Below are 11,977 nucleotides of genomic sequence, written 5' to 3' on the forward strand. Positions count from 1 at the left end.
TCTCCTTTCTTGTAACTTGAATCCATTGGTTTGGGACCTACTCTCCGGAGCCGCAGAAAACAAGCTTGCTCCATCTTCCACATATATATGAATGACTGGGCTCATCATGAGCATTGCTCTGATGGAAGTTCATTGCTTTCTGTTTTTATGAAGCTGCTTATAATACCCCCTAGCAATATTGTTGAAGGCTTGTAGACGGGCCAAAGAAATAATAATAAGAAGAGTCAGAAAATAATGATCAGAATTAGTCCCACAGACAAAGAAATCCTTTGAAACCCTAAGCATATTGTGCTAATTATTCTTGTGTAGAAAAGAAGATTAAAAAATTAGAACGCTTGAGCAGATCCAGAATGTCCGGCGTCTGAAGAAAATGAGCGAATGTGCTTTAGAACAGAAAGGAGTTTATTCCCCTCCCTTCAGACAGGTTTAGTATTGTGTTTTTGACACATCCATTCTGCAAGAGGCAAGCAAGGCCCAACTCTTTCTTATTTTGCTTTCCTTGCTCCACCAGAATCAAAGCAGACCTTCAAATGCTGGGGTCGAAGCAGGAAAGTAGATTCAGTGGTCTAAACTTGAGACTCTAGCTTGCAAATAGCTTTGGCGATGGAGCCAGTTAAATGTGGCGGGCAGAGTCATTCATTTTCTCCTTATGGAAAGCATCTGAACATAAGAATAGCCATGCTGGATCAAACCAATGTCCCATCTATTCCTGCATCCTTTTTCCACAGTAGTCAACCTGATGTCTATGGGAAGCAGTAATCACATTAGTTTGAGAGGCAATTTTATATAGGAATTCAAAACCACTGAATTCCTCAGCCATCCCCAGGGATACCCATGACGTTCTGCCAATGTCAGACAAGAGAATCACCAAAATTTTGTTGTCACAAATGATCTCACTCAGTACAACTCCGTCAACTGCACTGAATTTTGAAATGCACATGTTGAGATTTATGCCTCCTGACAAAAAAGTGTGTGTGTGTGTGTGTGTGTGTGTGTGTCACATGAAAATATGAGATGGTTGAGTACAGGGCTTAGCATATTTCAAAGTTATGGATTTCAGAACTTTTTTTAAAGGAAAGCCTTCCGGAACAATGGAGTTTGTTCCTTTGCTTTGTTTGTTGCAACTTTAGAGTTGCTTTCTGAGGGGTCTTCCTCAACCCTACCTGGAGATGCTGGCAGAGACTAAACCTGGCTACTTCTCCATAAAAGATACCTGGTCTGCCACTGAGCTACAGCCCTGCATATTTCTGCATATTTAGAGAGGCAGCTCAGAGTAGGTGCTACCATCTACATCAGCTTTTCTCAACCTGTGGGTCCCCAGATGTTGTTGAACTACAACATAAATAAATAAATAAATAAATAAATAAATAAATAAATAAATAAATGTCCATAAATAGCAACACCCTAGTGGTCCCGGGCCCTAAGGAAGTTAGATTGGCTTCAACCAGAGCCAGGGCCTTTTCAACTCTGGCTCCGGCCTGGGGGAACGCTCTGCCTCATGAGACCAGGGCCCTGCAGGATCTGATTTCTTTCCGCAGGGCCTGTAAGACAGAGTTGTTCCGCCTGGCCTTTGGCTTGGAGCCAATTTGATTCCCTCCCTCTCTTTCTTTTTTTCTTTCCTTCTCCTCCTGCGTTGAGGCTACATTTGATTTTAATGTTGTAATAATTTAATGTTGTATTTTAATTTTGTTTTTAAGTTGTAATCATTCAACTTGTTTTTATTATTGCTTGTAAGCCGCTCTGAGTCCGGCCTTGGCTGGGGAGGGCGGGGTATAAATAAAAAATTATTATTATTATTATTATTATTATTATTATTATTATTATTATTAAAACTCCCATCACCCCTAGCTAGCAAGGCCAGAGCTCAGGGATGATGGGAGTTGTAGTCTAACAACATCTGGGGACCCACAGGTTGAGAACCACTGATCTACATGAATGTCCCAGCCACCTTGATCACGGCCCAGTCCGGGAGCGCATTCAGGTGTCCAGCGACCCACCTCCAGTGGAGTTGTGGGCACACTAATGCATCAGTAGAGTAACAGCAAGAAGCGAGGCTGTGGAGGCATTGGGATCGTGAAAGCTTCCCTTATTTACAAACCAAAACAACAAACATGGCTAGTGTGAGCAGCAGCTTCACATGTCTGCTCTGTCCGAAAGCAACGAACAAAGAGGAAAAAATACAAAAGCACATAGGACGGAATTACAGTGTCTAGTTCCATTCCCACACTCCTAGCAGAAAGGAATGTAAACATTGGATCACAAGATCCAACAGCAATGGAGAATGAAAATACTAACACTACACACTGATCAGCAATGCCAGCCGAGCTTAGGCTGTGAGGAAGTTAGGTAATTTCAGAATCTGGATTTAATAGTCTGATAGAGCGTTCTCACCACCACTGCTGCCTTTAGATGGTAAAGTTCATCACTTACCTTACTTCAAAATATGGTTAGCCACTCCTGCTGTGTTTGAGGGCGCCCTACCTTAAAGACCTGTTCTGCCTCGCCCCGATTAGCCATAGTAGCTCCATGCCTGAGAACCAGAAGCTAGGGAGAAGTAACAAATGGATGGCATCACCAGCATGACTTCCACTGTCAACTTCTCAGTGGCCTCTAGCTGGCTCCTGATGCAAACAGACTCCTGGATGAGATGGACCTTAGTCTGCTACCAGCAAGGTAATTCTAATTCTTGTTACAGATAGGTAGCCGTGTTGGTCTGCCATAGTCAAAATAAAAAAATTCTTCTGAAGAAGAAGTGTGCATGCACACGAAAGCTCATACCAAGAACTAACTTAGTTGGTCTTTAAGGTGCTACTGGAAGGAATTTTTTTATTCTAATTCTTGTGCTACTCTTCAGTTTCAACAGGTTTCTGGAGTAGCTTGCAAGTATCAGCAGTGACAGCCCCTGATTTCAGGATTGCAATTCAAAAGACACAGCACAAAAGGAAGAAGGAGGCAGGGAAGCAAGAGGGGTGCAAGTTCTCAGTAAAGAAGTTCTAACTGGAATGGATCTATCTGAAGAGGAGTCAAAACCTGGTAGTCTTCCAACAGAGCCAATGGAGCCTTTTGTCTCTTCCTCCCCTGTAGCCAATGGAACGGCTGAGGGAAGATGTCCTTAGAGTGCCTAACTAGCACCTACCATCAGATAAATGTGGGTGGGGTGCTGGTTCTATCTATAGATTTGTTCCTAAGAGCCTGGAAAGGTTCGTCACTGTCCCCAATTAAATCACCATAACCTTCAGCGATGGTGCATGTTAGGTGAACATACTATCTAAGCCTCTATCTCTCTCTTTTCAATTTTCTAGTCCAGATTCCCATGGTGGTTCCATTAGTGTCTTCCTGATGTTCAGCTTGTTTACAGAGAGATCAAACACGGGTCTCATTGCCAGTAAGGGTGGGGGTAAAGCCAAAGGGACCCAGAGATAACTCAAAAGAAAGCACTATAGATGAAACAGCCGAGGCCTTTTGAATCATGCTCTCTGAGCCAGCCTCATCATCTCCCTTTGTCATTCATGTCTTATCTCGGAGTGTGTGCGCACACTCACATACACACACACACACAAACACACACCAAATGCCACTTATTAGTGTGCCTTTATATCACTGATCCAATCAGTCGCGCAGAGCAAAAAAGAAACCTGTCCAAGCTAATTTTTTCAAGCTGTCCTCAGGGAGTCCAGCCCATGTGAGAGATGCATGTTTTTCATTAAGGTTTTACGTTTGCATTTGGGTATAATTAATCCTAATGTTTCAATCTTCATATAATAGGCTTATTTTGGAAGAACAAAAAGGCTCGCACAGGCACAGAAAGCAAATCCCTGGTGGATGCGGGCGGATGGTCACATGGGGAGGAAAGGAAATGGGATGATTCTTGCCAACATTCAGCCTTCCTCTTTCATCTCTCTTCTTCTTCTTCTTCTTCTTCTTCTTCTTCTTCTTCTTCTTCTTTGGGGGGGGAAGCACCTGGAGCTTCTGGATGAGACTCTCTTTTTTTGATGTTATTTGTTTAGCTAGAGAAATAGTCTAGGGATGAGTGAGAGTGAATTTAGGGACTCTTTCCTCAAAATGAAATGGAAGGTTCTTCCACAGGTAAAAGCTTGCAGAGATTTTAAAGGAAGGGATGAGACATTTAATGACATTTCACAAGTGATGGGGATTATGGACATCCATAGCCTTAGTAAGACTGACCCACCATCCTAACCATAGTGAAATGCCATCTTGACTATAATAATATCAACACCTTGAATTTGGCCCATTAGGAAATAGGCGTCCAGTGCAGACCTCGGAGACCAGGTGTGATATGCTGACAAGGCCTCACTCATACCAGCAACTGTGCTGCAGCATTCTGCACTAACTGCAGCTTCTGGATCAACTGCGAAGGAAGCCCCACATAGAGCACATTGCATAATGTAGCAGGGCTGCTGGAGATGTAAATTCAGGCTCAGATGGGGTTTGGGAGGGGCAATTGGTAAGGCGGTCCTTTAAAAGTCGCAATGGAAAAAGAGGAAGCACAGCAGCTAAGGCCCAGGCAGAGAAGCAGCGTTGGGCTTTCAAAAGATGCTCCAATATGCTCACATTCTGCAACAGCTGCACCCTTCAGACCCACTCCAAAGGTAGACCCACACAGCACATAACAGTACTCCTTCCGTGAAGTTATCAATGCATGGACAACTGTGATCAAACACATTTTTTTTTAATTAAAAGAAAAGATTTTATTAAAAATTTTATTGTGTTACAAAACAGATAAACAGGGAAAGGTACATCTACTGCCTCCACTTTCAATTGATAGAGTCTTTTTCACAGTTCATTTACATTTAAAATAAAAAAATTCCTTCCAGTAGCACCTTAAAGACCAACTAAGTTAGTTCTTGGTATGAGCTTTCGTGTGCATGCACACTTCTTCAGATACACCCCTTGCCTTTTCCTGTAAGACCTATTACAGTCGTTAAGAGTCGTCAACAGGCTCATCTCAGCTATCTGCCAATCTCCCATTCCCACAACCCTTCTGAGTAATACCCCTCCCCACCTTCTCACTATATAGAAGGATCTGGCAACTTCTGTTTCAGTGTATCTGAAGAAGTGTGCATGCACACGAAAGCTCATACCAAGAACTAACTTAGTTGGTCTTTAAGGTGCTACTGGGAGGAATTTTTTTATTTTGACTATGGCAGACCAACACGGCTACCTATCTGTAACATTTACATTTAGTGAGAGACACTTTTGTCATAGACATCTTGCGGTAGGTGGGGTACTGTTCTTTCGTACTGTTGCCTTGTGTTATTGCAGGGGTTTGTCCCAGTATCACATGGGTAGGTCGTTTGTTTGTTTGTTTGTTTGATATTGTGAGAGATTAGGGGGTCCTGAGCTTGCTTGGTTGCATTCAGTTGATGGCAGTGTGGCTTGTTTGTGTGTGTCGCAGGTGTGTGTGTTGTGTAGGTTGCTAGGTCAGGTTAGCCGTGTTGATTTGCATGCTGTTGGGGGATGGGGTGGGTCAATTTCCTGTTATGCTGTGTATGCGATAAACGGGAACCACACCAGGTGAGGGCATTCTCCTTTGCTTGTCCACGTACTAGTTTAAGTTAGTTAGTTAGTTAACTTCTTTATAAGGCAGTTTCCCATGCATTTTGGTACCAGTGGTCTATGTTCACTCCTGACAGGTCCTACCAGTGTCTAGTTACACTGTTTCTAGCTGCTGAGAGTGACTTCTTAATTCCTTGTTTTATGTGTGTGTGTGTGTGTGTGTGTGTGTGTGTGTGTGGTTGTTGTTAATAATAATAATAATAATAATAATTTATTATTTATACCCCGCCCATCTGGCTGGGTTTCCCCAGCCACTCTGGGCGGCTTCCAAAAGAATATCAAAATACAATGATACATCAAACATTAAAAGCTTCCCTAAACAGGGCTGCCTTCAGATGTCTTCTAAAAGTCTGGTAGTTGTTGTTCTCTTTGACATCTGGTGGGAGGGCGTTCCACAGGGAGGGCGCCACTACTGAGAAGGCCCTCTGCCTGGTTCCCTGTAACTTAGCTTCTCGTAGTGAGGGAACCGCCAGAAGGCCCTCGGTGCTGGACCTCAGTGTCCGGGTAGAACGATGGAGGTGGAGACGCTCCTTCAGGTATACTGGACCGAGGCCGTTTAGGGCTTTAAAGGTCAGCACCAACACTTTGAATTGTGCTCGGAAACGTACTGGGAGCCAATGTAGGTCTTTCAAGACCGGTGTTATATGGTCTCGGCGGCCGTTCCCAGTCACCAGTCTGGCTGCTGCATTCTGGATTAGTTGTAGTTTCCGGGTCACCTTCAAAGGTAGCCCCACGTAGAGCGCATTGCAGTAGTCCAAGCGGGAGATAACCAGAGCATGCACCACTCTGGCAAGGCAGTCCGCGGGCAGATAGGGTCTCAGCCTACGTACCAGATGGAGCTGGTACACAGCTGCCCTGGACACGGATTTAACCTGTGCCTCCATGGACAGCTGTGAGTCCAAAATGACTCCCAGGCTGCGCACCTGGTCCTTCAGGGGCACGGTTACCCCATTCAGGACCAGGGAATCCCCCACACCTGCCCGCCTCCTGTCCCCCAGAAACAGTACTTCTGTCTTGTCAGGATTCAATCTCAATCTGTTTGCCGCCATCCATCCTCCAACCGCCTCCAGACACTCACACAGGACCGTCACCGCCTTCACTGGTTCTGATTTGAAAGAGAGGTAGAGCTGGGTATCATCCGCATACTGATGAACACCCAGCCCAAACCCCCTGATGATCTCTCCCAGCGGCTGCATGTAGATGTTGAAAAGCATGGGGGAGAGGACAGAACCCTGAGGCACCCCACAAGTGAGAGCCCAGGGGTCTGAACACTCATCCCCCACCACCACTTTCTGAACACGGCCCAGGAGGAAGGAGCGGAACCACTGTATGACAGTGCCCCCAGCTCCCAGCCCCTCAAGACGGTCCAGAAGGATGTTATGGTCGATGGTATCAAACGCCGCTGAGAGATCCAGCAGAACTAGGAAACAGCTCTCACCTTTGTCCCTAGCCCGCCGGAGATCATCAACCAGTGCGACCAGTGTGTGTGTGGTTGTTGTTGTTGTTGTTGTTGTTGTTGTTGTTGTTGTTGTTGTCCTGGAAGATATTTAATAGCAATTCCACTATATGGAGATATATATCATAGAATCATAGAATCATAGAATCATAGAGTTGGAAGAGACCACAAGGGCCATCGAGTCCAACCCCCTGCCAAGCAGGAAACACCATCAGAGCACTCCTGACATATGGTTGTCAAGCCTCTGTTTAAAGACCTCCAAAGAAGGAGACTCCACCACACTCCTTGGCAGCAAATTCCACTGTCGAACAGCTCTTACTGTCAGGAAGTTCTTCCTAATGTTTAGGTGGAATCTTCTTCCTTGTAGTTTGGATCCGTGTCCGCTTCTCTGGAGCAGCAGAAAACAACCTTTCTCCCTCCTCTATGTGACATCCTTTTATATATTTGAACATGGCTATCATATCACCCCTTAACCTCCTCTTCTCCAGGCTAAACATGCCCAGCTCCCTTAGCCGCTCCTCATAAGGCATCGTTTCCAGGCCTTTGACCATTTTGGTTGCCCTCCTCTGGACACGTTCCAGTTTGTCAGTGTCCTTCTTGAATTGTGGTGCCCAGAACTGGACACAGTGCTCCAGGTGAGGTCTGACCAGAGCAGAATACAGTGGCACTATTACTTCCCTTAATCTAGATGCTATACTCCTATTGATGAAGCCCAGAATTGCATTGGCTTTTTTAGCTGCCGCGTCACACTGAATATATATATTCATTATTCAGTGATAAATCGTAGCTAAGATTGTCTTCCATGAATATGGTCTTAACAATGTGTCCGTAAGTGACTGGGAAGGCCAATTCTGGATCTGCACGTCCTTCCACAGTGGGGATATAGGTTTCTGGGTGGGAGTTAAACACAGTGAGGATTTGCCAAACGCACCTTCCTCTTAGCACATTTCTCCCTTTTGTCCTGAGTTCATGCTCCTTCAAAGTCATTGTTGCCTTTGGTATTGGTGAGATAAAGGTGTAAAGTGTGTGTGAGGGGTCATATCCAGTGACACAGGTGGCGCTGTGGTCTAAACCACTGAGCCTCTTGGGTTTGCTGATCAGAAGTTTGGCAGTTCGAATCCCCATGTTGGGGCGAGCTCCCGTTGCTCTGTCCCAACTTCTGCCAAGCTAGCAGTTCAAAAGCACACCAGCGCGAGTACTTAAACAGGTACCACTGCAGTGGGAAGGTAAACAGTGTTTCCATGTACTCTGGCTTCCATCACGGTGTCCTGTTGCACCAGAAGTGGTTTAGTCATGCTGACCACATGACCCGGAAAACTGTGGACAAACGCCGGCTCCCTCGGCCTGAAAGCGAGATGAGTGCTGCAACCCCATAGTCGCCTTTGGCTGGACTTAACCGTCCAAGGGTCCTTTACCTTTACCTTGTCATGACTAAAAATTGCTAAAAGAACTAAGTCAGCATGAGTCAGCGACCTACAATAACTCATGCAACCTTTCACCTAATTGTACCTGTATATATAGAGTAAACAATGTTAGTGTTGGGTGTGGGTTGGTTGGTTAGAGAAAGCTGGTAGTGTTGATGTGTGTACAGTTGGTCGGCTGTTTTGCTGATAAAGACTTTTAAGAATAAAAGCAGAAAATACTCTGCAAGGACATTCTTCTTGTGGACTCTTTTGTGCCAACAAGGGTCCGAGGACCAGGCTGAGGAGACAAACTTTGCTTTTTTCAAACACTGACATACCTCACCATGCCCAATGGAATGCATTTGACCCCTTGGACACCATTTTTTTGAAGCATGAGTCTGATGCCTCATTCATCAGACATCCTACTGGATTTCATAAATGTTTTGCCACCCCCGTTTTGTTACACAGCGATTCAAGCTACTTATTCTTTGTCTTAGCAGGTGGTTTTTATTAGCTTTTATTAGCACACGCCTGACAAATTTAGAACCGGCTTACACCTTTTGTCACTGGGAGGATACAGCGATATGAAGGGGGGAAAGATACGTATTTGGAAGAGCCTTCGAAGTGATGAAAGGAAGGGGAAGGCAATAAGGAGTACCTTGAAAGGAGACGTTTTTTCCCCGCCCCTTGCAATAGGTTATAAATGAAAAAAGACGAGCAGAATGTTTTTAATGAAACCAATAAAAATGCAAAGGAAGATTTAATGTCGAAAGTAACGATAAATCAAAAGTGACAACCCAAATGCAATATTGCACCAGGAGGTTGAGGAAATAAATTCATCCGCAGGACAGATGTGTCTGCTGTAAAAAAATAAAAAATAAAATAATAACCCCCCCTTTCCTTCAAAAACAAACAAAACCCTGAAAAAAAATAAGCTTCAATATAACTGCTCATGAAGCTCAGAAATCATTTTAACATCCGGATCCTAGAGATGTGCACTGACATGATGGTCTGCTTAAAAGCTCTTCACCTTTCTTTGGAGGGTGGGACAAGGCCCACTCAGTGAGGGCTCTGGAAATGGAAAGATGCTCCTGGCTTCAAGAGAGTGGTCCAAATATATGCACCATCCCTGAAACGTAACCGTTGTGCAGTTCATGATTTTACTGTACTAATAATGGAGGAGAAGGAGACCAATTAGCTTCATACAATATATGCTTTTTTTCAATACACATAATGCAAAACAATATGGGGATTCAAGCCAAATGATATTGTCGTCTGGCATATATCACCAGCATTTGCTTAGCTGCTATAGCGAGCTCTCTTTTACAATCCTCAGATACATCTTTTCTTGAAAGTTGCAGCCAGTGGCATAGCAAGGGGCATGGGTGGTTGCCCCAGGTCCAAAATTGTTAGGGCCCCAAAATTTCAGCATCCTCTGCTGCTTCAATACTGTTGTGTGCTTCCGTTGCTGGGCTCCGTTGAAAACGGTTTCTCCATGTGAACCAAGATGTGACCTCTCCAGACAATGGAACAAGTCTTCTTATCTCTGCAGCTACAATCTTCTGCAGGGCCGGATTTAGGTTTGAGGAGGCCCTAAGCTACTGAAGGTAATGGGGCCCTTTATATGTCTAGCTGTCCTTTGTCAACAACAAATTGTCATTGTTTTTTGTGTGTTGAATATATGGTAATTTATCGAACTAATAGGTATGTAACCAATGATGTTTTAGGGAGCAGGCTAGCAAGCAGGGCCCATTACTTACATCATAGGAGCCTACACAACATAAAACACTGTTGCTGTATGTAGGTTTTATTTTATTTGTTTTTTTCTTATATTTTGGAAATGTACATCCAGTTTTTTTTCCTTTAATTTTTTTTGGCTCCCAAGAGAGTGGAGACCTAAGCTATAGCTTGTTTAGCTTATACAGTGGTACCTCAGGTTACAAACGCTTCGAGTTACAAACGATTCAGGTTACAGACTCCGCTAACCCAGAAGTAGTACCTCGGGTTAAGAACTTTGCTTCAGGATGAGAACAGAAATTGCGCGGCGGCAGTGGGAGGCCCCATTAACTAAAGTGGTACCTCAGGTTAAGAACAGTTTCAGGTTAAGAATGGACCTCCGGAACGAATTAAGTTCTTAACCAGAGGTACCACTGTACATAAATCTGGCACTTATCTTCTGGGTGCTGCTAATGCTATAGTTGAATGCATGTGCGTATGCATTCCATTCCCCTCCCTCCCACCCACTCCCTCTGTGTAGCCCCGGGCACTGGCAACCCATGCTATGCCACTGGATACAGCCCTGCTTCTGTAAATCCAGTAATATTTTTCCAGCTGCACCTTTTTGTGAGAGTTAAACAGCTATTTTTCTATGCTCCCCATAGTCTGGACCTATGAAGCATATCTCCAAATCTTCAGTCCTGCCTCCTCTCATTGTTTTCATATTTTCTACATCCCGATCTTAATGCTTTAAAGTTCTCTGTCCCTGACTCTGCGATTCTCAATCATGTCTAAATTAATATATCCTTTCGTCCGTCGAATACAGCTTTATTTGTGTATATATATTTCAATCAATTCAATCTCCTTTATTGGCATACTAAAGCTTTTACTGCCAGAAAGTTCTTCCTGGTGTTAAGTCGGAATCTCCCTTCTTGTAACTTGAATCCATTGGTTCAAGTCCTACCCTCTGAAAAAGGAGAAAACAAACTTGAAGTTGGCTCTCATATTTCCTCTCAGTCTCCTCTTCCCCAGGCTAAACATACCCGTTTCCCTCAACCGCTCCTCATAAGGCTAGGTTCCCAGACCATGTTAGTCACCTTCCACCCGGTCTGAGATCACATGCTGTTGATGATGCCACAAGGGTATATAGCCAATCAGATTTGTTGACTCAGTGACATCACTGGATGCAAGTGAAGTGAGAGCAAGAGAAGGTGATGGAAAGCAATAGGTGAACATTTTTGAATGGCATGCCAAAATATTGTAGGGGTGGGCGGGAAGAGACTAATTTTTCAACACTGCAGAAAATAGTGAGTAGGAAATTTTAGTTCAGCTCCAGATAAAATATATAAACCTCTCTGTGGACACACATTGCATTGGCTTACACTAAACCAGAAAATTTATAAGTTTCAAAAGTAAATTGCAACATACACATAAAAAACACCTCTATAGGATAACAATAACCTCCAATAACAATAACAAACCTCTCTTACTTGACACTTAAAGAGTGTGTGTGTGTGTGTGTTGCATCTATTTCTAAACCTTCTGCATTCTCAACACCTTTTCATCATTTATTTATTCATTTCAGGTTTTGGTGGATAGAATACTAGAATCATACTAGAACTGCAGAGTTAAAGGGACCCCTTGCGATGCATACTAGAACTGCAGAGTTAAAGGCCAACCCCTTGCGATGCAGAATTATCCATTGGTATAATTGGTAAGGCCTGGAAACGATGCCTTATGAGGAACGGCTAAGGGAGCTGGGCATGTTTAGCCTGGAGAAGAGGAGGTTAAGGGGTGATATGATAGCCATGTTCAAATATATAAA

This window comes from Podarcis bocagei (assembly GCF_964188305.1).
Source record: "Podarcis bocagei genome assembly, chromosome: 11".
Lineage (NCBI taxonomy): Eukaryota > Metazoa > Chordata > Lepidosauria > Squamata > Lacertidae > Podarcis > Podarcis bocagei.